The sequence below is a fragment of the Dermacentor silvarum genome, chromosome 2 (assembly GCF_013339745.2).
Source record: "Dermacentor silvarum isolate Dsil-2018 chromosome 2, BIME_Dsil_1.4, whole genome shotgun sequence".
Lineage (NCBI taxonomy): Eukaryota > Metazoa > Arthropoda > Arachnida > Ixodida > Ixodidae > Dermacentor > Dermacentor silvarum.
In genome coordinates, this window is record NC_051155.1 from 137,118,020 (window position 1) to 137,145,489 (window position 27,470).

Consider the following 27,470-nt stretch of genomic DNA (forward strand, 5'->3'; position numbering starts at 1 on the left):
CGTAGGTCAATGCCAGTCTTGTTTTATGCTGTGTTTTTGCTGATGTTATACGCAAGTCCTCCAACTGCTATAGATGCCACAAGGCATCTATAGCAGCCCTCATGGTCATGTTCATCATCATCATCATCATCATCATCATGTTTCTTTGGCCAAAGAAGATGATTCCAGGAAACTGTGCTAGCTATATACAGTTAAACCTCGATGTAATGAAGTCAGTAAAAACAACAATTTGTTTTCTTATATTGAAATTTCGTTATATTAAAATTTGACCTTTTATGCAAATAAGTACAGTCACCGATGGATTTTTCTTACACAAAAGTGGCCGCAAAATTTTTCTAATAAGGGCAATCAGAAAAGACATATTTTAATGTGAAAAAAAAAGTCATTTTGTTGAATTTGAGAATCGACAACGAAAGATACGGTTTCATGCCATGTCGACGATATCTTCACATACATCAGTGGTACGAAGCAAAGCCAGCCATGCTTTCGCATCCACTCCGCCTGCACAGCTGATAGTTTCGCCCGCAGTGGGAGGACGCCATCTCGAAAAGCACCGGCAGCCGGCAGCCAATGCCTCATCTGCCTCTCGCTTCGATGCGTCTTCGAAACTCAAGATTACGCAACCTCCAGTACTAAACACGCGGGAAGGCAGCGCACGTGATGCCACTCCATCTTGGCATGGCCACTCTTTGCACACATGGCAGATTGCCTCTAAAACAGGGCACGTGGGCTGCGTACATGCTCAGCTGTGCTGACAACCATGCGCAGCCACGGTCGCGCTAGAAAAGGAGACGTGCTCTAACCTGTCCCCCTCTTCCTCCGCCCCTCCCCTTGCACTTGATCGCAGTACCGAGAGCTCGCTCCCGTCCCCCCTCCCCCCTTTTCCATTGCTCATGCAAGAAGATGCAGAAGATGGTGCTCATCAAGTCACCATCCTTCTTGGCTCACCCTCGCACACTTTCACTGGCACCCAAAGCATACACCACACGTGGTGTGATAGGATCGTATGGACTTTATGCGGAACATGATGCTGCTCCGTTTTGGCGGTCACTCTTGGTTGCTGCTCTGACTTGAGAGGTGCGTTTGCAAGCAGTCGCTTCAAATTCAACCACTTACTCCTCTGCGTTCGTGGAAGTTATCATTTATTATCTTGGTATCCCTTTGCGGCAGCAGTGAAATTTCGTTATATTGAAATTGTGTGTATCCACACTTTGTTATATTGAGGTTCTAAATATACGGCGTTCTATGGACAAGAAGTTATAAAAAGTGAAATACATCATTAGATCAAGAATTTTGGTATGTTGAAGTTCTTTATATCGAGGTTTAACTGTATATAGTGTTAATATTTCAGCATTTCTAACATGGAAGTAATACCATGAATTGGTGTTTAGGGCAATGGTTCTGAAACTCATTGCTGTCATGAACACCTTGACATACTCACAGGTCATTTAAAGGAGCCCTGAACCAACCCTCAGGCTTAATTTAAAAACACAGTCCGCGGATAGAATACGCAACTGTGAACATCTCAGTCAAATTTTGCATTTGTGTGCGGCACATGGATTTCACAAGTGGAGCGCGAAGTCACCTTTCTTTCAAATGCTCTCTTTTCAAGCCTGCTCCTCACTCTTTTCTGGACGCTTTATTTCGTAATATAGCAGATTCCCATACACGGCTGCTATTGGCCAATAGCTTGCATCAATCAAGGAGGGTGTTTGGATCAATGTGCTTCTTCCTATGGCTACTGTGTATATTTATTGACACAGTTTAATAAACAGGTTGAAGTAAGCGAAAATCTACTTTCGAATTTCAATATTAAGTACGTACTTCCACAAGAAGCTGACTATCGTCTGCTCATGCTCGGCCCCGGCCGCTCGCGTAGGAACTTAACTTTGGCCACCCTGCTTATCGGTGTCGTAGCCGTCAGGTCTCCCTGATTTCGGCTAGCTTTGAACACTCAACTAGCCTCGAATCACACGAAACTTGAGGTCAGACCAGACACACGCTTTCCAGCGCGCGCTCACTCCTGGCCACTCCTGGTTAGATGCCTTGGCAGACTTCGCTTCGTAATGATTGAGCTATTCATAGCGCTTCAAAATGAGCCAGTTGGGTGTGTCTACTATCCGTCGGTCAAGCTGGTGCAGGACAAAGCCGGTCCGCGCCACGTAGCATGGCCAGACAGGAGCATATGAGCACTAGTGCGCACTCTAGCCCTGTCGTGCACAAAGCAAACGATGCAGTTGCATGTAGCTGTGGTCTGCTACGTAGTGTAGATACCACAGCCACCGCGAGGTACCGCAACGAGTTCACTGGCTGAGTGCACTGCGGCTCATTGAGGACAACCGCGTTTGGCACGTTTGCTACATTTGGTCTGTCGTAGGCGTCAAAATCAGAAATAGTGGCGTCTACGTGAACATCCAAGATGAATTCGAACTGCACACCACGGTGACGTCAGTTGGCGGAGCGTTGTGGGCACACCTCGCTCCGCCGTAGCCTTCACAGTGCAGATCATTGAAGAAGGAGCGGAAGCACCGCGAGCGGTATGTTTGATTGCCAATAACTCCGCTTCTGCTGAACACATTGAAGGACATTTTGCGGTGAAGTATTTCTCACATAGTCTAGTTTAACTTCAAATGCATTTCTCGTTGTCTATAAAAAGTGGCTCAGGGCCCCTTTAAGAACACCCTCGAATGTGTTTCTTTTTTTCTGTGTAACAGTATAAAGAAAGACAAACCATGAGCTACAGCCACAGCAACTAATAAAGTTTCTATATTCTGTAGCTCAGAATAGGTTTTAACGGTGCTACGAGTCCATAGTAATTATGACTCATGATAAATATGGTGTTGCATGCTGATGTCATATTCAACTGAAGATGATTGAAGTTACAGTCCTGGTTCATCGTCATGCCTGTTTCTTACTTTTGGTTTGATGATGATCGTACAAATAGGTCAATACAAATATCTGGGTGGATGTCTGAATCATTTTTCTGATGATGCTTGTCAATGGCACATCTCCTTAGTAGCCTTGCACATCAAGTTCTCTGATTTCTGGGAAGCTGCAGATCATAGTTGGTCTACTGCATCTTCAGGCTATGAAATGAAGCCTGTCTTGAACATTTTTTTGAAAAAAATGTGCAGGTGAATAATTACAAATGCCAGGAGTAAGTGTCCAAAGTAGTTTCTTTATGTGCGGCTGCTCATGCTGTGTCTCTCTTTGGTGAGCTTGCAGTAGGACCAAGCACCTGTGAGAGGCTCAGTGAGTTCTTAGAATGTATATGTTGACAGCAAACTTATTTGGGTGGCCTTCTACAAGCAAGCCCATCAACTCATCACAAAGCCAGAGAATGCTTTGGTCAGCTTGGTTTTTGATTTTGCTACCTGTACAGCTTTTGGTGCAGCCTTCTTTTAGTAAACAAGTGTTCTGACTGATGAAATTCACATTTTGATGATTTCATTGAGAGAATGACTAACATTTATAGAGCTCTTATGAGAGGAGCAAGTGGTTTCAGTTGGGCATTACTTCATTTCTTTTATTGTTTTGTTTAATGTATGCATCAAATGGCAATGACTGGTGAGAAATAGGTAGAAAAAAAAAAAAAACTGTACCTTTGGTGCAATAATTCCAAGATGTCCTCTGTTCAGCAACCAAACTTTTTTTTACACATTCAAACTTGCTTGTAACTGCTCTGCCCAGGCTGAAAGCTGTCGATTTGGAGAAGTGCTGGCAAGAGAGAAGAATGGCAAAGTTCACTATAGTTCAGTGAAGTGGCAAAAGGAGACCTATTCTGTCGGCGATTGCATCTTTTTGAAGCCAGGAGTGCTTGACCGTCATCCCAGCAATAAGCAGGTAGGGAATGCTTGACAGCAATGTATTTTGACTGGATCATACTGCGTAGTGGACTTTTGCCCAACGAAGCATTACGATGGTGTAGCAGTGCACAGGTTTCCCACCAAATTAGCAGACAAAACAGGAGCACAGATAGTATGGTTGTAGGTGCGCCTGCAAATGTCACAGGTCTGCGTGCTCACAGGATCATCGCTGTTTAGAAGCATGCCTCTTGCATCACGGGGTACTAAGTGCTCTTAGAAATCGAAACTGCGGCCAGTCGTAACGTACGACCACATAACTAAACAATCGTCGTGTGCTAGAGCAAACAATTTTCTGTGCCTTGATTACTGGGTCAATAGCTACTGATTAAGCTCAAAAAACAGAGCCTTAAAAAACAGAGCCTTAAGAAGGAGTGTCAGTACTACTCTAATTCAAACAAAGGTTATGACTACCATATTTACTCGCATAATGAACACACTTTTTTTCCCGAAAAGCATGCACAAAGCTGGGGGGGGGGGGGGGCATTCATGATGCGGGGTAAAATTTTGAGTGGTTGTTTTTTCCGCGACCTCCTCTAAAAGAGTCGCAGTTTCGTCCAAAAGGCAAACCATCGATTGTGAGAGTGAATGTGTAGACAGCTGTATGAGGTAAGGATAGTAGTGTTATTGGCCGTATAAACTTGCAAACATTCGCTAACTATGTAAAATGACGAGCATGGTGTCAGTACACACAGGCAAACATGAACAGATCACACTCGATGACCACGGACACTCGCTGTGAAAACGCTGGTGGGAGGAAGCGCGGCAGCAACAGCGAGCGAAGTGACCTTCGTGCTGTGTATCACTTCAACGCAAACTTAGTGGCGAGAACGGAGCATGCACAGAGGTATAAGCCGCCATCGCACATAGACTTAGCCCCTGGCACAGATTGCTTTCAAGAAAAGGTGTGCGCGGCCGTGCAATGCACAGTTGCTGCGCCGCCCCCTTCCCTCCCCTCTCCTTGGCACCATGTGTGCGACGGAATACAGCGCATGTCATGTTGATCGCTAATCAAGGACGAAGACAGAAAGAAAAACACGAACCGACGACACGGGCAGTAACTTGTAACTGATTTATTCACGAAAACACGTAGGAATAAGGAAACACGTAGGATTCACATAAAATCCTGCTTGTTTCCGTGAATAAATCAATTATAAGTTACCGCCCGTGTCGTTGCTTCGTGTTTTTCTTTCTCTGCCTTTGTCCTTGATTATCGGTCAACATGACATGCAGTAAACACCAACTAGTCCAAACTCAAGTTCTTCTGAATACGGTGCATTCGCCCCCGCTTTCTTCCCCTGAACGCGGGAGATTGAGCCATCATCGTCGGCGCCGACGGCAAAAATGCGCCTGGAGTGTCTGTATAGTTGCTATCACAAGAAAAGCAGCAGACACACGGTACGATTTGGCGTCTGATACAATCATACCCACTGGACGCAATATCGGACGCCAAATCGTACCGTACCTCACCTACTTCACGGCAGCAAGTTCAGGGTGCGATCATTATGCGAGGAAAAGAAAAAAAACACACTTCTTCATTGCAAAAGTGGGGGGTGCGTTCATTACACAAGTGAGTCTATCATTTGAGTAAATACGGTAATTAAAAATTTCTTGCTTCCCAGGGCAGTGCAACATGGCCAAAAATAGCTGATGAGCAGACATTAAAAAAGGAATCTTGGGTTTTACGGGCCAAAAACATGATCTGATATGAGGCACGTCGTAGTGGGAGACTCCAGGTTATTTTCAACCACCGGGGGTTCTTTAACGTGCACCAAATGCATGGTACACGGGCGTTTTTTGCATTTTGCCCCCATCAGAATGCAGCCACGGTGGCTGAGATTTGGTTGCACTACCTCATGCTAAGCAGCGTAATGCTAATGCCACTAAGCAACCACGATGGGTGATGAGCACACATAAGTAATTAATATTGAAAAGCTGTCCGTGTTTCGTGTATGTCGCCACATACCTACAGTTTCGCTGGCCAAGCACTTTAACAGGAGTGGATTGGCGGTATTTTTGGTGGGGGGGCTGGAGTGGGGGGGGACACAAAACAAAAGGACCAACGTAGCAGAAAATGACCTCGGAACCATAGCCACAGAATGCTAGTGAGTAGGCAACAGCGATACCCCTGTTTGTGGCTCTGATATCACAGATGTGAGTCCACAGGAACTTCCTACTCTGCTTTGGGTCCCTGAGGTGACTACTGAGTCATTCTCATAATAGTAGTACTTTGTTTCATGTGTGCATAATTATTTTAAGGAATCATAAGAAATCATAATTTTGTTTTGAGACATATTTGTGCAGCCTCAGATCAATTTGAATTTTGAGTAATTCATATAAAATTTTGTGATCCGTAATAGTTAAATTTATTTGAATTGACAGTACTACCACTGCAGCATTACCAGTGTGGAGCCAAGTACTGCAGCTCCTGTGATGATATCTTGGAAAATAGCATTGAACTGTAATATGGCACAGCTTTTATTTCAATGTGTGACTCTTGTTTATTTCCTGGCATCGTGGTTTTGTGCTGTTGACATAGTGTGATTTTGGCAGGAGAGTATGCACCTTTTATATTCTCTCTGCTAATAGTAGTACAGTCGAATCCCCCTACAACGAATGCCGCTATAACGAAATTTCCGCCACAACGAAGATTTTCCGATTCCCCGTCAGCTGCCCATAGAAAGTAATACAAAAATGTCCCTTCATAACGAAGGCGTTTTATTAGGTATTTCCGCTTCAAGGAACTTTTCAAGAACGAAACTGGGACTGAATTGAAATTGGAACTGCTGAGTAGTCAAATTAGAAGGCCCTTCCAAAGCTGCGACGATCGTATGTCCGCTTGAGCAAGGTTTTCGCGAACGAAATCAAATTCAAAGTACCAATTTAAGCCACTGCAATCTATAGCCACGCGTTGTCATCACGTGCCTGCGTGAGAATGCAGGGGATCACCGCAATCACTGCCATTTTCTGTGGTCTGTGTCCGGTCGAAATGGCTATGCCAACAAAGAAGCGTAAATTTCTCTCTCTCGAGGAGAAGGCACATGATCACCGAGGCAGAAAGCAGAAGGAAAAACTCTCGCAGTTTCGCCCGAATGGCGAAGCATCGGTTGCGATAGCACGTTAGTAGACAGCTATACGTGCTAAAGATAGTAGATTTATTGGCTGTATAAACTTGTAAACATTCGCTGACTAAATTACCAAGCACAGTGTCACGCACGCACAGGTAACATGACCACATCTCGCTCAATGACCGCGGAAGCTCGGTGTCAACTACCTGGAGTGATAATGTGTGGCCCTAAGAGCGAGTGAATTGACCTCCATGCCATCTCGCTTCACCGCGAACTAAACGTTGAAAGCACAGCACACTTTGCCCACATCGCGGATCGCTTTTCAAGATGAGGCCCGCGCGGGCACGCACTTTGAGCATGTCGCAGATTGCTTTCACGATACGGCGGCTGCGCCGCAGCCGCTGTTATCAACATTATGCCAACATCTCATCGTCTGGGGAAAATGACAACCCACTAGACACACTGGCTCCGGCAACTGCTTTGAAAGTAATGGATCCTTTTGACCATCGTAAAGGTTATCAGAGCCTACGACAATGACATTGCGGTGGCTCCTTTAACGGACTGTGAGACTCGCTTAACGCCTTTGCTTGACGAGAAGCGTAAGAAATCCAGGCTGACCGACTTCTGGAAATAAAACTTCCGCAAACTCAAGCTTGCCGACTTTGTCATAAATATGCAATGACATTGTGATACAGTGTAGACCGCTTATAACGTAAGTTGCCGGAGTCGCGAATATCCGCACTATAAGCGGTACCGCACTATCACCAAAGCAACAAGTTTCAAGGCCCACACATATGCAAAACATGTGCACCGAGCCGCCACACGTATGCGACAGTCGAGGAATGCGGCTAGAACGTTTGCATTCAATTTACAGTCGAATCTCGTTAATTCGAAATAATTCACGCGGCGGCGCCTCTGACTGGCATTGCTCCGGCACCACCAAAAATCGCATTGCGACGCGTGCAATCGCACCAATTTTTTTCGCTCCAGTCGCAGCATGCGAAACGGCCTATAGAGTAAAAGCTTAGGAGAGACCCCTCAATGTCACGTGCGAACAAAAAAAATAAATAAATAACGCGGCGGAAATTTCACTCTCTCTCAAACGGCAAGGTGGCCGATTCTGCGTTGCGCTGGAACATTCGTGTATGTGCCGATGTCTCAGCCACGCTACCGTAGCCACGCGTGGAAAATGGCAGTGAACCCTTCTTTCTCCTTTATGCTTCCTCTACTTTCTAGTTACGTGTTGACCTTGCACGCTGCGGCTACGGCGCAGAGGGAAGCAGCGGCGCTGTCCTAGGCCGGCCAATGAAACTGCCCACACCGGCAAACGCCCGCTTCCCGATAACGGCAGAAAACGAGACTTCGGGGAGCTGGCGCTGGGCCGGCTGGAGCGGTGGTGCCTGCACGGCGGCAAGTTCGCACGGTCACAGTCGAAAGTGAGGGAGCTACGAGGAAGGGCGAGGGGAGCCACCGAAGCGGCGGAGTTGCCGAGGCGAAATCCGCTTCCTCCCTCACATTCCATGGTCTCTGCGTGCGCCCTTGGCCGTGCCGTGCCGGCGCCGCCCGCTCCCCGAAGTTTTGTTTACTGCCGTTATCGTGAAGCGAGCGATGGCCGGCATTGGCAGTTTCGTGGCCCTCGCTCGCTATGCGCGCCGTGATATTTCATGACTCGCACTCAATATTCTGGTTTCAGTCTCACTGGCTGTTCGTTTGCACCACGTGCCCTTCTCCTCCACTTCGTCACTCTTTCTTCCTCGAGCACTTCTTGGGGCGCCCGTTTGAGGGGAGCGTTCGCTGTCTCCGCTGACTTCCGTACTCCCAGGCGGCCGCACTGTAACCGGTATTTCGTTTCCCGCTACTGCACTATAAGCGATACGTGTATACAGTGAAAGCTCGTTAATTCGCACCTCATTAATTCGAACTTTCGGGTTAATTCGAACTGATGGTCATGGTCCGGCGACAATATATAGGCGTCCATGGGTTAACCAACTCGTTAGTTCACGCGCGCATCGGCTCCTCTATCGATAATTCGAACTGCGCGCCGCTGCGTGGTGGTATTTTATACTGCCGCCGCAAGCTTTCAAGGCTGAACGATAGATGGGGCGAGCGCAGCGGCATCACTGTCGTCATTGATTGCGCTCGCTCGTCGCATCGTGTGCTGCACATTCAGTCACTAGGCCTCGTGTACGTCAGAGCTACGAAGTCGTTCGGTGCCGTGTCGCTACGATGTGACGCTGCTCACGGCCTTGCATATGTTGGTGCGGGCCTGGGATCAGGTCACGGCAACAACTGTTGCCAATTGCTTCCGCCACAGTGGCTTTTGTGTGACCAATGAGGGCATAGCTTGCGAGCCCGACGAGCGCGAGGCCGTGGTCATTCCTGCCGGATTGCGGGATGCGCTGGAGGACGTGACCTTCGACGACTACGTCGATGCAGATCGCTGTGCAGAGGTCTGCAGCACAATCACCGACGATGATATCATCGCGCAGGTGACTGGTGGAGAAGCGCCCGTCGTCGATGTAGGTGCGGATGACGAAGAGGATGATGCACCCACGCGGCCCTCAGCTTTGGAACTAATGGAGGCTATGCGTGTCGCGCGTCTATTCTTCAGCTTCGAGGAAGACGCAGAGGATGCTTTCTGCCACGTTCGCGCGTTGGAAAACAAGGCTATGGCGATCGCATTCAAAGAAGAGAAACAGACAGTGATCACGGATTATTTTCGCAAGTAAATATTTTGAGTGATTTTCCAACAACCCGGTCTCAATTCCTGCTGTTTTTTCAATGAATTTCGTTAGTTCGAATTTCGGTTTAATTCGAACTCATTGGGCGTCCCCGCGAAATTCGAATTAACGAGCTTTTACTGTACATGGAGTGCTGTGGGAAAATTAACGGGAGTGTGAAAAGACCGCACTATATCCGCTCCTGCACTATAAGCGGTTACGTTATAAGTGGTCTATACTGTAATTCAAACTGCTTCGTTGCGACGGTGCACGTGTCGCAAAATGGGTGTTTCGCGATCGGTCGGGCACGCGCGTTGGTTTAGGCATCGGCTGCAATGTACAAAAGTTGCTGTAACAGCGGCGCCAAATGCATTCTTTTGTGAAGTTCAGCTTAGAAACCGTATACAGTTTACACAAAAATATCGCAGTATTGGGGGTGCACAATACCTTTTGAAGTGTCCTGATTGTTAAAGTACACCAAAGGGGTACCTACTTGCAGCAAGTTATTTCTGACAATTTCCTGAAGCAGGCAAAATCATCAACAACAAAGTCGCAGAACAAGCCACTGTGATCTAAAAACAGCGAGTTGCTTGTCAGTTTGTGCTGTTCCAAGTTTGCTGTGGTTGTGTGGTGTGTCCAGAGGTATATAATTATTAATAGGGTGCATATGTATCTCACAAAAGGTTCTAAGTGAACTGCTTAGAAAACAAAAATATAGTTCTCCTTCAAGTCGGATGGCGTGGTGTGTCCGTGAACGGCGCGGAAGGGCTCGAAAACGGCATTCAAAACCGTTAATAGCGGGTAGCCATTTTTGCTTTCCACTTTGACGATAGCGAAACTTCGGAGCACGTCCAAAAATCACTGCCTGGCAGGAAAAAAGCGAACTGCTTAGAAAACTAAAATATAGTTCTCTTCCTTCATGTCCGATAGTGCAGTGTGTCCGGGAACGGGCCGGATTGTCTTTCGGCGTCTTTGTCTTTTTGTCTTTTGTCTGGAAAGCGGCGTTTCAAATCATCGATAGCAGGATAATGATGCCAAATGTCCTCAGTACAGAAAGAGTTAAACACAGTGTTGCAAGTGCCACTCAGCAGCTTCACCTCCTTGTATTCTGGTTTCTGTCTATGTTAATGCGTTTACATCTACTATGCTGCAACTGTTTGTTATGTCGTCGTTATGTCAAAATAAAGTGTCCTTGAAAGTGAATACAGTTAAACCTGCTTATAACGAACCTCCATATAACGAATTCCTGGATATAACCAAGTTTTTCGATTCCCCGCCGTTACTCCATAGAAGCACATGTATTTGAGACCTCTACGTAGCGAAGTGGCAGCGGGAGACGCCCTCGATATAACGAATTTCCCCCCCCTCCGACCACCTAGAGATTTCGTCCCAAATTTTGTCATTATTGCGCGAGCAGCAACCGGAAGCACCTTCTCCGCCGCGATGGAATGCGAAGCGAGCGCACGTGTACGTGCGTGCGTGTGCTCGGCCCTGCATCCCTCGATCCGGCGATCTAGCCGCCGCGGGCGTGACCTTTCCCCCTCCCTTCATTCAAATCTGATCCTGCCGCTTGCTGCAGCTGGCCTAGCCCGCCAAGCCGGCACTCTCTTCTTTTCCAGCTGATGTTGCTGACGCGCTGGTACACTGCTGTGGCACATCAGACTCGATGAGCGCGGACACGCGCTGTCAAACGCTGGCGGTGTGTGGAAGCGCCGCTGGAGAAGCGAGCGAAGGGACCTTCGTGCTGTTGTCTATCGCTTCAACGCAAACTGAGCGCCGAGAACACACAGCACGCAGAAAGCTGCCAGCCGCCGACGCACCTACGCTGCTAGACTTTGCCCCAACGCAGATCGCTTTCAAGATACGGCCTGTGCGACTGCGCGCCGCCCCGCTATCCCTCCCCCCTCGCTCTCTCACCGGTGCCTCGAGCGCAACGGAAGAAGGCGCGCTTCCTCCCTGCTTTTCTTGCACGCGCGAGATTTAGACGCGGTCCTCGGCTCCCCTCGCACGTTTTCACTCGCACATACAGCATACGGCGCGCGGCGACAGTGTTATCGCCCTTGGACTTTAGGGTACGGCCACGCTAGTGGCAAAAACACGCAGCATAACCGCGCGTCAGAAACGCGCGGCAACGCGTCATGCCTCGCGCGGCAAGAGCGGCAGTAATCGGGGGTCTTGCAGCGTGCCGCGCGAAATGTGTTCGAGACCCATTTCTGCGGCAAATTCCGTGTGCTGCGAGATGAAGAAACAATCAAGAGCGACGAGGGTGACGTCACAGAGCCATTACAACCGGAACGCCGCCGGTCCGCGCCGGGTTTTCAATCGACGATCGTCGTCTCTCGCATGAAACGAGCGCTCGCGGTGTTGCTCGCCCGTTCGGAGAGCGCGGGAGATCTTATCGCGCTGCCGCGCGGCGAGACGCGCATGCCACAGTGGCCTCGCGGCAAGGCGCTGACGCGCGGCAACTTGCCGCTCGCTGCATGACGCGCGCGTTTTTTGCCGCTAGCGTGGCCGTACCTTATATACGGAATATCTATGAGCCAAAACCAATTTTAGGGCCACAACGCGTCAGGGACACCATCTTTATATGGGAAATACAGATCTCAAGGGTCATACTTTTGCTTACGGAAACCGAAAATACGTCATAGTTGTCGCCCCGGCACTTTGGGTGGCCAATGCCATCGTCAAGCCACCAAGCCAAGTGACATGAAAAATTAAAAAAGGCCGCTCGGGCTGGCGCGTGGTGGCAGTTCGCAACGTATGATGCGGGAACGGTCGCACAGTTGCGACGCAACAGCGGGGTTACCAATGCATTGAGTTCTATGGGAGCTGTGCCGGGACTGGTCGAAAGCGACGTAACAGCCGGGAAAACGCAGCCCCCGGGAACGTAACAGCGAGGTTCTACTGTAACACTATACGACACTACGACGGCATTGTGACGCTCGCTCTTCGTTTCCGATGCCTCGCGCTTGTGCGAAACGACACGCGTCCACGCATCCGGTACCTGGTGTGACATGCCGAGGATGAGTGCTTCGACGAAAACGGAAAACGGGTGCGCGTTACAATTGAGGGCGCGTTAGAATAGAGTAAATATGGTAAACGTTTATTTTTTGAATTTTCGTGCCGAACCTGTATATAACGAAATCCTCTTTATAACGAAGTTTTTCGGGAATTTGTCAATGTTGTTATAGCCAGGTTTAACTGTAATCCAGAATGTGGCTCCCATAGAAGAAGAAAAAAAAAATGTCGCAGTTTCGCCCGAAAGGCGAAGCATCGATTGCGATAGCAAATTAGTAGAGGGCAATTCGGAGTAGGGATAGTAGTTTTATCGGCTGCATAAACTTATACACATTAGCTTACAAACTGAATTAACAATCGTGGTGTCAGCGCGCACAAGCAAACATGAATAGATCACACTGAATGACTGCAGCCAACGACTGTCAAAACGCTGGCAGGAAGCGCAGGTTCGCGCGGTCTATCGCTTCAACGGAAACTGAGCGGCGAATGCACAGAGCATACAGAGGTCAGAGCCGTGTGGAGATAAGAGACGGTGTGGGCGACCGGCACCGCCGGGCAAAGGAGAAGTGGGCAGAGGAGAAGCTGCCCCCCCCCCCCTCTTTCCGTTTCTTGCTTTCGCGTGGGAGATTGAGTAGCAAGATACGCCTTTGGTGCTGGAGCACAGCGCCGCCCCGGCTCCCTCCCTCCCATACCCCCACAGCCTTTCGGGCGACGGTTGCGTTTGCTTTCCACCGTGCGTTCGCTCTCCGTGATAGCGCGCGGGGGAGTTCGCCCTCCGTGATAGCGCGCGTCCCCCGCGCCCTATCGCTCGCGCATACGGCGCGCGGTGACGATTTTGTCGCCCTTGGAATCTATACGGAACCTCACGGCGACGGCGACGCCGACGGCAGAAATCCGGTTGAAGTGTCCATATAATTGCTATCGCAATAAAACTGAGGAGGGGCCCCTACAATCCCAGATGCATTGTGAAAAGTGTGGCGGAAGGTCGTGCGTCATTTCAGGCTTTGCGGCCCAGGAGGGCCGGATAAGGGCCAGATAAAAAAGGAGTTGCCCGATAAGTTTGAGGCAATTGTGCAACTAGGCTTTACAAAAAGTGACCTCACGGCCTCTATCGATGGTTTGAAATTCCGCTTTTGATAACTTCCGCGCCACTCACGGACACACTGCACCATCGGACGTGCAAGAGGAGAAACTATATTTTTGTTTTCTATGCAGTTAGCTTTTTTCCCACCAGGCGGTGATTTTTGAACACGCTCCGAACTTTCGCGATCGTCAAAGCAGAACACAAAAATGTCCGGCTCCGGAAACGGCGCGCATGCTGATTCCGCTGCCCCTGCAGTTGGTGTTACCGATACATCGAATAGCAGCGAGTCACAAGACTCTGACTTTTCGTTGGACTTTGAGTCTGAAAACGACGATGACGCAAACCAGCCCAGAACATCGGCGGCCACAGCCCGGCACGCCCAACTGTAGTGCTTGCATTAAAATTTTTGTAGCGGAATACCTGTTCAATAAAAAAATTTTGATTTTTTCGGAGATAGTGCCTAAAAGACGGCAATACATACTGTATATCTCATCATTTTCGGAAAATTTTTTTCTTAGTAGATACAAGCGTTTCTTTACAAACTTTGTTCAATTTTATTGCACAATCTTGATTTTAACAATTCATATTTTTTTATGACATACATCTCATTAATAAAACTTTTATGTGTGAAAAGTGCATTCATTTTGCTTTCTGTTAATGTATTACATTAAATATTGAGTGCAGTAGTTCTTGCAGAAAAAAACACCTGCCATGACATACAAAAAACACCTATTTTCCCCATGGTAGGGAAAGAGTTAACAGCAATTATGACAGCTTGTTGACTAATAAAAATACCTACGAGGTAACTATCTGTGGCCTTCGTTTGTATAGTTTCAGCAATGCTTTATGTATGTGCCAAAACCACAATTGGATTATAAGCATGCAGTGGGGGACACAGATTAATTTAGACCACCTAGGGTTCTTTAATGTGCGCTTAAATCTAAGCACACAGGTCTTGAATTTTGCTCCATCAAAATGCAGTCGCCAAGGCTGGGAATTGAACCCATGATCTTGTGCTTCACAGTGCAATGCCATAGCCACTGAGTAACTGCGTCAATTAAAAAAAAAAAAAGCCATATGCAGTTTTTCTTGCATTGCTTTATTTATTGGATAGTTTCCAGATGTGTAGAAGTGTGGCAATATGTTTAGCTTTCCGAATAGAATGGTTCAAGTGTGCTGCATTTATTTTGTAGGCATCATCGAAATTCATGGATTTGTCAAATGGGAACAGATGTGAGCCATTTCAAGTTGCGTGCATTCTTTCCATTGCGGCTACGAAGACCAGAAATAGGCAAACTGTGGCCACCTTCAGAATTAGAAAGTTCTGCAGGTAAGCTTTCCTGAAAAAAAAAAAAAAAAAAAAATTTACTCTGTAGTCTTTCTTTCTGCTTGTCCTTTATTTTATTTATTTGTTTGCACTGAAAACACAATTGAAAGGCACTTCAGATTTTTCTGCTGCTTGCTGTGCTATCATGTCTGAGGTCACAAATGCCACTTTTCAACAACCAAGTGTTCGGAACTGACCATTGTAACTCTTTGTAGGGACAAAGCCTTGCCTGCCTATAGAATCATTATCGATGTTACATGGATGTATTCATGTTGTTTACATGCCACCATATATTGCATTCATATAATGCAAGTGTCCTGCACTGACATGACGATAGTCATCTAGTTTGATATAAAATTGATAAGAAAGCTGTTGAGCTTGGAGGAGCCCTAAACTGTTGGCGACAAAGGAATTTTACCCTGATAACAACAGCGTGCCTTTAAGGCATGCTTGTCTTGTCACTGACGATTGTGCCACCCCAGTGAACCATTAATGTACCATAGATGTCCAAAGAACATCATGTTTGAGACATTGCACACATCCTATAGATATCTATATTTCTCCAAACATGATTACAAATACGTACCATGGATAATCTAAGTCCCATCCAGATCACGTTGCTGTAACGTTGAAGGGATGTCGCAGCTGGACATAAGTGACCTCTAATAGATGTTCTTTTTGGGGATGCAGGAGGTCCATAGAACATCTAGTGGATTTTTGCTGTTGACGCTATAATAGACAGTTTTAGTTTAGCGTGGTTACCGGAATAGCGGGCGTACCGGAATAGCGGGATCGAAGTGCGCATGCGCAGAACGCTAACTGACCCATACCGTTTACCGTGCGCACGCTATTTCTCAGAGTTAACGTTACCGTGTTAGCGTGGTGTACGTAGTGTACGTAAAACATGGCGGTGGTCCCGGTCGCCCGCTTCGAACTGAATTTGGCGCTGTTTTTGTAGAATTCACTTCGTTCGTAGCAAATGACTGCGTAAACGGCTTTTGCTTAGTCTCATGCCGCTTCGCCGAGAGAGTGTTATGGCTAATCTTGAGGAATTTTCGAGATCGCTTCTTGTTTCGAACGCGCCTAAGCCTAACGAGAGAAATTTTTTCTGAGATGCCAGCGCCATCTGTCGCTAAAGTCGGGAGATAGGCGCGACGACGGCATATGGCCTCTGAGATGGGAGAATTTCGGAGGCTATGGCAGACAGCTTGTACTGCTTGTCTGTTTCGTTGCAGATCGACGGACATGTGAAGTAAAAATACAATGCGCTCCTGGCTTCGATTGCGCTGCCTATCGAACTTTCCGGACGCACACACACATAGAATTAGGTGCCCTGTGTATGCGAAATTCAAAGCGTAATGGAATAGCGTCCCGCACGTAAACTACGCTATCACGCTATACTAAAACTCTCGTTCTGCAAAGTTCGTTTGCAGAACGGTAACGCTATTTCCCGTAACCCCGCTATTACGCTAACGCTAAACTAAAACTGTCTAATGAGCTGCATACCTGCAAGTGCCACAGCAGATGTACTGTCAAATACAAATGAAATGCGAACAGCAGTGTGTGTGGCCAAAGCGTAACTAAAGGCACAGTGTGCGGCATCAGCCAGCGATCATTGTACACATGCATGTGGTTTCGATGCGGGGTGCGTCACCTGTTTTTTGTTTGAAGCTTGTATTCTCACACCGCCATTGCAGTGCCATTCCTATCTGTGATTACTGTTAAGGCAATACATTTTTCATGCTATTCAAATTACGATTAGACACTGGCAGCTTTGATGGTGGTAACAAAAGCAAGGCAACGCACGTTAGCAAGCTGGGTGCGTGCCAGCTATATCACACTACAGATGTAGCGATGGTGCTAGCCACCATAACAGTGTACTGCCAGGTGGGTATGGCACTGCCGCGGAGAGATGAGAAAACAACTTTCGGACAAAATACGGGTGACGTTTATCGCAATAGGGCGAGCAGCGCTGCACTCTTCCTCGAGAACTACATCCCCAAGCACGTGCACAACGACTAGCCGACGACATGCACCGTATACTTTTAGCTATGCTTCGGCCACACGCTCCGCTGTTCGCATTTAATTTGTCCTCGATGGTACATCTGTTGAGGCACACTAATGGCACAGTTAGCCCCATTGTTGGCATGTAGCTAGTGACTTTGCTTGAAATGTTTTGTTAACGTGTACACGTGTGAATGTGAAAATATAAATTGCAACACAGGTGAAATCCTTAGATGGCTAAATGGTCGAAAAATCCGATGTCTAGCGTTACAGCACCAAAATTCAATGGCACCAGAATTGGGGATTGAGCCCTCGACCTTTAGTGTTAATTAGGTCGAAATGAATTAAGGCACAGCTCATTAAGATAGAGTTAATTGAGGCACTCTAACCCATTACCTTCGTTGGGAGTTGAAACCACTTGGAGATATGGGCGAATCAGCCATATCCCCAAGTTATTTCCAAGTTGGATTCCAATTGACATTGTGAAGGTAGAGTCGGACCCACTACCCTGGGTGTTAATTAGGGCAAAGTTACTTAAGGCAATTAAGGCACTCGAACCCTCGACCTTTGGTGGAAGTCGAACCCACGACTTTTGTGGTAATTAAGGCAAAGTTAATTAAGATACAATTAATTAAGGTACTCAAACCTTCGACCTTTGGTGGGAGTAGAGCCTGGAACCATTGGTGGTAATTAGGACGAAGTTAATGAAGGCACAGGTAATTAAGGCACTCGAGCCCACAACTTTCGTAGGAGAAAACAATAGGAAGTAACAATGCATGCGAATGAGAATGACAGATAATGCTTCGTGAGTGCGCAGGCTTCTGCCGTCATCCTCTTCAGTGTTCGCTAAAGTGACTGTCAACTTTTATATATAGTTCTAGCACTCATCAAATGCGAAAACTCTGCTAACAAAATCGTAAATCTGCATTTTGATCATTATGCATGATTACAAATCCTGCAATGGATAAATGAAAAATAGTGAGTTCAGTAAGCACTAGGTAAAGCACACCAGTGAAACTCACAATGTTATACCAATGTTACTTTTTATTTATACAACTCATAAAACTTTATTACAAAAATGATCGGCCGCCCCCCGCCAGGCACATGTATGAAAATATTCATTACAAGTTCTAGGTGTATACAAACAGGTTAAACGTGAATAAAAAAATAAAAACAGATTCTTGAAAATTAAACTTCACTAAAACAAAAGTAACGAGAAAAGGGTGTTAACACTCAGAAAATGACTGGTAGACACAGTGCCACAATTATAATTAAAAAGAATAAAACTGATTAGTAGGAGGTAATATCACATAATAATTAATGACCAAAAGTGCATGGCCTGCTTGCCAGCACCTGCTTCTGGGGCCACCGGATTCAAAATAGAACGCCAGTACTTTCTAGCTATATTTAAAAATACCTGGTAAAAGAAATTCCACACAAGCAGATTCCCAAGATGGAATGTTCGTCTTGATAGGCAACTTGGGGACGTATTCTGAAACGTTCCACTTCGGCGATATTTCCCTTTTCGCCTTTAGGTGTGTGCTGGTTGGCTGTTTTAGCAAAATTGGATGAGCTGATTGGCTGGTTGAGCCCGACGTCATTGAATTTTGCTCAACCAGCCAGTCAGCGCACATCTGAAGGCGAAAAGCGAAATATCGCTGAAATTGAACGTTTAAGAATACGTCCCTTGCTCAGGCAGCTTCTCACACCACGAAATTGCCAATAACATAATGCCGCCAGAGACTTAAAGATAGGCATTGCAAATGAAAAATATCTCTGACACTTGAAGAGGAGCGCCGGAAGCCAAGTGATACAAATATGTGCAAATTAACCATCAAAACAGTTGCCCTCAGAACATTTCTATAAGCACTCCACAAGGCGAACAAACGTACCACAAATAGCAGTCAGAAGCACAGCTCTAAATTTCAGTACGCAACTGTACAGTTCTGCCTAGTATATACATACTTGGGCCATCGTCAACCGCACAAAAGTCCAAAAGACACTAATAAAACACACGCTGCTCGCGTGCGGAACATTGCTGCGCACTTGCATCGAGGCGCGTGTAGCTGAATTGATATCAGTGGCGATGCGAAATCAAAGCTATTGCGAGCAAAGATTGCGAGTTCAAGCTTCTTTTTTTCTTTATAAACTGTCGTAATGCATCAGCAAGTTAAAGGTTACGTATTTTCAACAGTGTACTAATAGATATAACTGAAAAATAAAGCATCTTTGTATGAGAAAAAAATGACGTAACCGAGACCGAAAGCATAGAGAAAAAATACCGAAAGTATTGGCTTTTGCGCGCGGTGTCCAGCAGCAACGTTAATAGACCTCCAGCAGTCCGTGCAGAAATAAATGCAGTCATAACTGAAATTCTGGGCTTTAATACTACAGTTGAATCTTTTCAGAATGAACAGATGAATATTTCGCAATTCAGGTACACATTTTTCCTCTCGTAGAATCTCTAACATGCACAGTGATGATGATGTCGAAAAACAAAGTAAATGTCCCGCTGCAGGGCTGTAACAGGCAACAGCGCGACTTTTGCTCTCCTAGCTTCCCATTGTTAGGCATTAGAGACAACTTGCTTGTATTTCTGTGCATAGTGCGTGCATCTACTGACAACGCACAATGTACGATCAATGTGCGAAAGCTTTGAATGTGCAAGAGATGTCCAAATCACAAATGCATTCGATGTCTTTTGGATGACCCTTGACTACCACGTACTAGTCGAACATACTATAGGTGTAAACTAGACGTTGTTAAATGTCTTGAATATTTGGTCTTTTGTGGTACATCCAATGAATATTTGTGGTTTGCTGGGACATGATTGCTTTTTACTTTCTTCTACAGACCCGAGGACACACACCTTGACAAGGATACTTGTCGGAAAGAGTATTTGAACATACTATACTATACCAAAGAAGGTAAAACATAACTTTTCATATGTTTATACTTCATGGCAGCTTTTTCTTGTGTGCAGAAAAACTTGGAAAACTCGAATCTTTCAAAAACATTTTGCAGCTGTTGTCGTGTGCCTTGGGATCATCATGGTCTATCCTAGTGTCAGACAGTCATGGCTGTCTCAAATAAGAATTCTTAATGTTGTTTGTTCAGGCAGTTAGGTCTGAAGCAACAACTTTTCACACGCTTGTAATCAATAGGACATATTAATGCAATAGCGTTAAGGGCCCCGTGTCGCAGAAAATTTGGCGTCGGCGAAAACGCCGTCCGTGGCGGAGAAAATCATCCCGAACCACCCCGTACGCTGGCCCTCCATGTGGTGCAGGGGCGTTAATGAAGAAAACTGAATTTCTCAAAGAAAAATCTGAAAAACCGTCAGAAAAATCGTAAAGTATGACTTAACTAAAACCTACAGACATGATAGCGTCGAATTGTAATTTGAACGTACAAGAAAACATAATTCTGTTATGAGGAAGCACAAACACAAACCTCTTTTCCAGCATTTCTACCTTAAACAGCAGCGCACCCGGGTATATTACTTGCAAGAGCACCATTCAGATAGCGCTCGCCTCTTCGGCAGGTGAAACTGGGACTTAGCCTGCCATTGCGTTCTGGACATGTGCGCGCCTCGGGGCAACAGCAAGCAATTAATAAAATGATAAAAAAAGGTCCTAGGGCCTTCACATTTTCATTAATACATCTTATCTTGCCCCTGTAAAAATGTCTTCCCAGTGATGCATTTGTGTAAAAGTGAAGGCGACTTTAAGGGGAACGGTGTAAGCTTGGTTTTTTTAAGCTGGCTTTCCCACATTGTGTGTTGCAGTGAAGCCTACTTATAAAGAAAAATGCAATGCGAACGGGGCCCGAGAATGCTATCACGTTCCACTCTTAAAGGCGAAGCTTAAGCATCCTCCGATTTTTAAATGCGAAGCATTTCTTGGCTATCATTTGCCACTTTTAGAGTATCTATCTATCTATCTATTTATATATATATATATATATATATATATATATATATATATATATCCGCCTACGTCCTGGTGCTCTCATGGTCGTTTCGTTAACTTGGTATTTACCAAAATTAGCATAGTATGACAAGTGTGTATGACGAACATAAGTGATAGGTCATGACATGAATATCATGACATGTGTGTCACGTAGGTCATGAAACAGCTGCCTACGTCTTGGTGCTCTCATTGCCGTTTTGTTAACTTGGTAGGTACCAAAATTGGCATAGTATGACAACAGTGCATGACGAACATAAATGATAGGTCATGACATGAATGGAATGACATGCGTATCATGTAGGTCATGAAAGAGCCGCCCAAAATGACAATGACCCAGTGAAAAAACATTAACACTCAGAAATCACCGAAAGGGGTTCGGACGTGGGTACTAAGGGAAGGAAACACTAAAGGATGATGGTAGAAGTCATAGTTATGGGCATGACTCTGCAAAAATAACAACTCAGCGAAAAGACATTAACACTCAAAAACCGCTGAAATTGGTTCTGACGTTGGTACAGTAAAAGCTCGTTAATTCGAATTTCGCGGGGACGCCCAATGAGTTCGAATTAAACCGAAGTTCGAACTAACGAAATTCATTGAAAAAACAGCAGGAATTGAGCCTGGGTTGTTGGAAAATCACTCAAAATATTTACTTAGCCTATCGCTATAGCCTTGTTTTCCAACGCGCAAACGTGGCAGAAAAGCATCCTCTGTGTCTTCCTCGAAGCTGAAGAATAGACACGCGACACGCATAGCCTCCATTAGTTCCAAAGCTGAGGGCCGCGTGGGTGCATCATCCTCTTCGTCATCTGCACCTACATCGACGACGGGCGCTTCTCCACCAGTCACCTGCGCGATGATATCATCGTCGGTGATTGTGCCGCAGACCACTGCACAGCGATCTGCATCGACGTAGTCGTCGAAGGTCACGTCCTCCAGCGCATCCCGCAATCCGGCAGGAATGACCACGGCCTCGCGCTCGTCGGGCTCACAAGCTGTGCCCTCATTGGTCACACAAAAGCCACTGTGGCGGAAGCAATTGGCAACAATTGTTGCCGTGACCTGATCCCAGGAACGCACCAACATATGCAAGGCCGTGAGCAGCGTCACATCGTAGCGACACGGCACCGAACGACTTCGTAGCTCTGACGTACACGAGGCCTAGCGACTGAATGTGCGGCACACAAAGGACACGGAGACTACGCAGACACGTGCGGCACGAACCGCCACACGATGTGAAGAGCGAGCGCAATGACGACAGTGACGCCGCTGCGCTCGCGCCATCTATCGTTGAGCTTTGAAAGCTTGCGGCGGCAGTATAATATACCACCACGCAGCGGCGCGCAGTTCGAATTATCGATAGAGGAGCCGATGCGCGCGTGAACTAACGAGTTGGTTAACGCATAGACGCCTATATATTGTGGCCGGACCATGACCATCAGTTCGAATAAACCCGAAAGTTCGAATTAATGAGGTGCGAATTAACGAGCTTTCACTGTACTAAGTGAAGGAATCACTAAAGGATGATGATAGAAGTCATAGTCATGAGTATGACTCATCGAAAATGACAATGACTCGCTATAAAAAAGATTAACACTCAAAAACCACTGAAATGGGTTTGCACATGGGTACTAAGTGAAGGAAACACTAAAGATGGTGGTAGAAGCCATAGTCATGAGCATGACTAAGCAAAAATGACAATGACTCTGCAAGAAAAGATTAACACTCACAAACCACTGAAATGGGTTTGCACATGGGTACTAAGTGAAGGAAACACTAAAGGATGGTAGAAGAAGCCATAGTCATGAGCGTGACTCAGCAAAAATTGCAATGACTCAGCAAAAAAATAACATTAAAAAACACTGGAATGGGTTCGGACGTGGCCACTAAGTGAAGGAAACACTAAAGGATGATGGTCGAAGCCATAGGCATGAGTGCGACTAAGGCTTTCGCCTTAAGGTCTCTTAGGGCTAGCTAAAGGGACTCCCGAGGAACTGATGACGTGAATGTCATGATATGCGTGTCATATAGGTCATAAAACAGCTGTCTACTTCTTGGTGCTCTCATGGTAGTTTCGTTAACTTGGTAGGCTCCCCGCACATTGCTTCGCATAGCATCCATTCCCACAGGGCGTGGGATCTGCCGGCTTTTTGTGGTGTGCCATATTTGCATGCCATAAAGAAAAGCACTGAACATTTTTGTGACTACCAGGCACTTGGCCTCAGAAATAACTCGTACTGACTATGTGACTTTTTTTTTTCTTTCCTGTGAGAAAATTAAGAAGATACCACTGAAAACGAGCATTGTTTTCAAATTTATTTTAGCTTTGACATTTTCTTAATATGGCGCATGATAGCCTTAGTTGCTTATGCACCATTAAACACAACACAACAATTTTCTTAATATGGCAACATATCACATCACATTCCAATGAATAATACTTCACTGAAAGTGTAGATATTTTTCGGAGCTACTGATGTATAGCAAGAGTGGGGTAAGGAGTGCACGTAAAATCCCTGTCCCCCAACTTGCTTGCAGGACACACTCACACTTTTAACTAAAGAGGCAGTGAAAACAGTTTAGAAGTGAAAATAACACGCAATATAGCTTGGGCAGCACCAGAGGAAGGCAAAGAGTGGTGGTACCCCTCCCATAATATTTGCTGCTGCAGCTCCTGCCTTGGCATCGTAGAAATGGCATGATATTGGTAGTGTGTATAAGCTAAAGTAAGTGCTGAGGTCGAAGTCATGAGCGCCCATTTTCCGAGTCAGCTTCAGTTTGATTGAGCCCTTGAATGTGAAATATTTGTTCCAGTAGGTCTCGTAAGATCTTATATTGAAAATTTCATTGCTCAGCTAGATTGATGTTGAAGGTAGACTCTAAACTGCTAACTTGCATTGGCTACCGAAAATCAATAGTAAAAAATTAATTCATGTAATTTTAGGAATTGTGTAAATTACCTCTCTATAGGCTTCCCATTTGGATACTCGAAGGGTAAATATTATCGGTTTGCAAATACCGAATAGTAGATTTTGATGTGAATATCTAATTGAATCAAGAAAAAAATGCCAAATATCGAATCGAATATCAAAAATTTAATACAAACTTCTATGCTTCCTAATTTTGTGCAAGAAACACAGTGCTGCACATGCTCAGGAGGCTAATCACATTATTTAGCAAGAAAGAAAAAAATGCCAAATATCGAATCGAATATCAAAAAATTTAATACAAACTTCTATGCTTCCTAGTTTTGTGCAAGAAACACAGTGCTGCACATGCTCAGGAGGCTAATCACATTATTTAGCAAGAAAGTATTGCTTTCACGTTTTCTTCCAGAAAACATGAGGGAGGGTTTTTCTATCTTTATGGCAGGTGGTTTGTTTGGGTTATCGTCGGCTCGTTGAGGCCAATCTACGCAACAGACAAAAGCAGGGAATGTGCATCACATCACTCGACACCGCTTCACGTAGTCATTGGCGCCAACGGTAAAGAGTTCTCAAATGGGAAGGCCCACGGCAAGTTCACATGACGTCTCCCACCGACAGCCACCGTACAGTATTTCACAAAGATGGCGGCCGTGAACATGCAACAGTCATCCTGTGCACTCACTTCCATTGGCGAGCCGGTTTGTTGGCTCTCCAAAGGTCGTGTGACCGCTGTGAATAGATTTCTGTCAATTCGGTATATGTAACATTAGTTTTATTCTTTTTTTTTTAGAAATGCATAATTCTGTTTAGGAGCCCAGAGCCCACTCAGCTCGTGATGAGGGCTGATGCCAAGTTGTGTAGAGCTATTTAAGCTTGAGAGTGAGAACAATTGTTATCTTCACTTTCCAGAGCATTGGAGTTCTGGAAGTATGGTATATGGGACCTGCTACATGGCTATACATTATCCTTAGTCAAAACTGAAATAAGCTGTAAGCTTTCCTTATTCTTAAATTCCTATTGTTTGAGCACACATCAGCAGGGAGGTTGCAAGTTCTAAAATGAAAAAAGTTTTTCACTTTCTAAGCGTGCCTGTGCTTTAGAGACACTGTTTCACATGGTAATGTGTTCAACAACAATAAGACTTGGTAGACAGGTTCATCCTGCGTTAGTATTTTTTTTAAATCAGCAGCCCTTCCCCTGTTGTTGAGAAAATGTGGGTAAGTGAAACTTGTGGCAGGACGACACTGTCGCAGGCATTCCGCTTCGTTTGCTCTAAACTCGGGGTCGGGGAGGACTCTTCACTGACGTTTGGCCTCAACATCGCGCTCTCGCAACTTGGGATCCATGGCTCTTCGCTGACATTTCGCCTGGGCTTCGGAAGCCCTCACACTAGAATCGACATGTCGACAATGAATCCTTTCCCGAGTGAGTTCGTGGCACCGTTGCTCAAACGCAGCCTGCTCTTCGGCAGAACGCACCTCGCGCGGTAATGCCATCAGATAGCCGAAACTGATCTGAGGCGAGGGAAGCCCGGCGAAGCGCGTGCCAACCCCTTTCCTTCCCTTTGCCTCCTCATGACACACGAAACAACCCTGATTGGTCGGATTTCTTTCTTCCCTTCTTTCCTGTCCCTGGCTCATACCCGCATATCCCCGGGCTCATACCCACATATTCAATGCGGGTATGCGCCACACGTGATTTTATCATAGTTAATCATGACTTAAATGACGAGCATGTGATGTTATTAATGTCATGTTAGTCATACATTTGTACCCTTCCATTCCAATTTTGGTATATACCAAGTGAACGAGACGCGAGTTTTGATAAGGTTTTAGCGTGACACCACCACCACTACCGCCGACACTTGTGAGGCAGTACAAGCTTCGTTTGAATATTGTCATTTAGTATTAATTCCAGTTTTGTCATTGTGACTCTCAAAGCGTGTGGAAGTGACTCGCAAATAATGAGGAAAACGAATAGCACAGACAGTGGTCTCCAAGATGGCACAACATTCCAGGTAACAGATTGAGTGAGCTCAGAAGCCTTTCATGGGCCAAGACCAAGCTTTCAGTTTGAAAAAATTTGCTGTGGGCTTAGTTGGGTGCATACCTGACATGCTAAGTAAGGAAGAATGAAACGCACAACTGTGGCAGCCATGACAAAAGACCCTCAAAAACCACCAGAAGCAGGTGTTTTGTTTCAAAATTTATGTGAAATCCGCTCGCTACACTTGAAACACTTAAAGTGAGAGGATCTGGCTATGCTATGTCATTCGAATTAGGCTGAAGCGAAGAATATCTTGCAGTTGAGAAGCGTCAATGAAATTGGGTGAGAGTCGATGTTGGCTGATGCTTGTGCCGAAAATCGGTTGGAAACTTAACTTATCCCTTGTGATTCAGGCCTAATGCATCCCATACAGTGAAATCATATTCCAGTGTTAGTCTAACATGCCCTTTTAAGTTATTCTGGGAGCTTTTCACGTTTTATTGTACTGAGTTCTGAAGTCTTCCCTCTCTTGGCTACTACATTGTGCATTCTGGGATCAATTGGAAGAAAATACAGTTAAAACTGGATATAACGAAATTGACAAATTCCCGAAAAACTTCGTTATAAAGAGGATTTCGTTATATGCAGGTTCAGCACGAAAATTCGAAAAATGAATGTTTACCGAATTTACTCGATTCTAACGCACCCTCAATTGTAACACGCACCCGTTTTCCGTTTTCGTCAAAGCACTCATTCTCGGAATGTTACACCAGGTACCGGATGCGTCGACGCGTGTCGTTTCGCACAAACGCAAGGCATCGGAAACGAAGAGCGAGCGTCACGATGGCGTCGTAGCGTCGTATAGTGTTACAGAAGAACCTCGCTGTTACGTTCTCGGGGGCTGCGTTTTCCCGGCTGCTACGTCGTTTTCGACCGGTCCCGGCACAGCTCCCTTAGAATTCAATGCATTGGTAACCCCACTGTTGTGTCGCAACTGGGGGACTGTTCCCGCATCATACGTTGCGAACTGCCACCCCGCGCCGACCCGAGTGGCCATTTTGACTTTTCATGTCGCTTGGCTTGGTGGCTTGACGCTAGCATTGGCCGCCCAAAGTGACGGGGGCGACAACTATAACGTATTTTCGGTTTCCGCCAGCAAAAGTATGGCCCTTGAGATCCGTATTTTTTATATAAAGATGGTGTCCATGACGCGTTGTGGCCCTAAAATTGGTTTTGGCTCATAGATATTCCGTATATAAGGGTACGGCCACGCTAGCGGCAAAAAACGTGCGCGTCATGCAGCGAGCGACAAGTTGCCGCGCGTCAGCGCCTTGCCGCAAGGCCACCGTGGCACGCGCGTCTCGCCGCGCGGCAGCGCGATAAGATCTCCCGTGCTCTCCGAACGGGCGAGCAACACCGCGGGCGCTCGTTATTTCTTGCAAGAGACGACGATCGTAGATTGAAAACTTGGCGCGGACCGGCGGCGTTCCGGTTATGATGGC

The 27,470-nt window shown here is 46.1% G+C and overlaps 1 pseudogene; it reads left to right on the top strand.

Moving 5' to 3' along the window:
- Positions 1 to 27,470, top strand: part of LOC119440419 (DNA (cytosine-5)-methyltransferase PliMCI-like) — a 232,638-nt pseudogene that overhangs the window by 134,756 nt on the left and 70,412 nt on the right.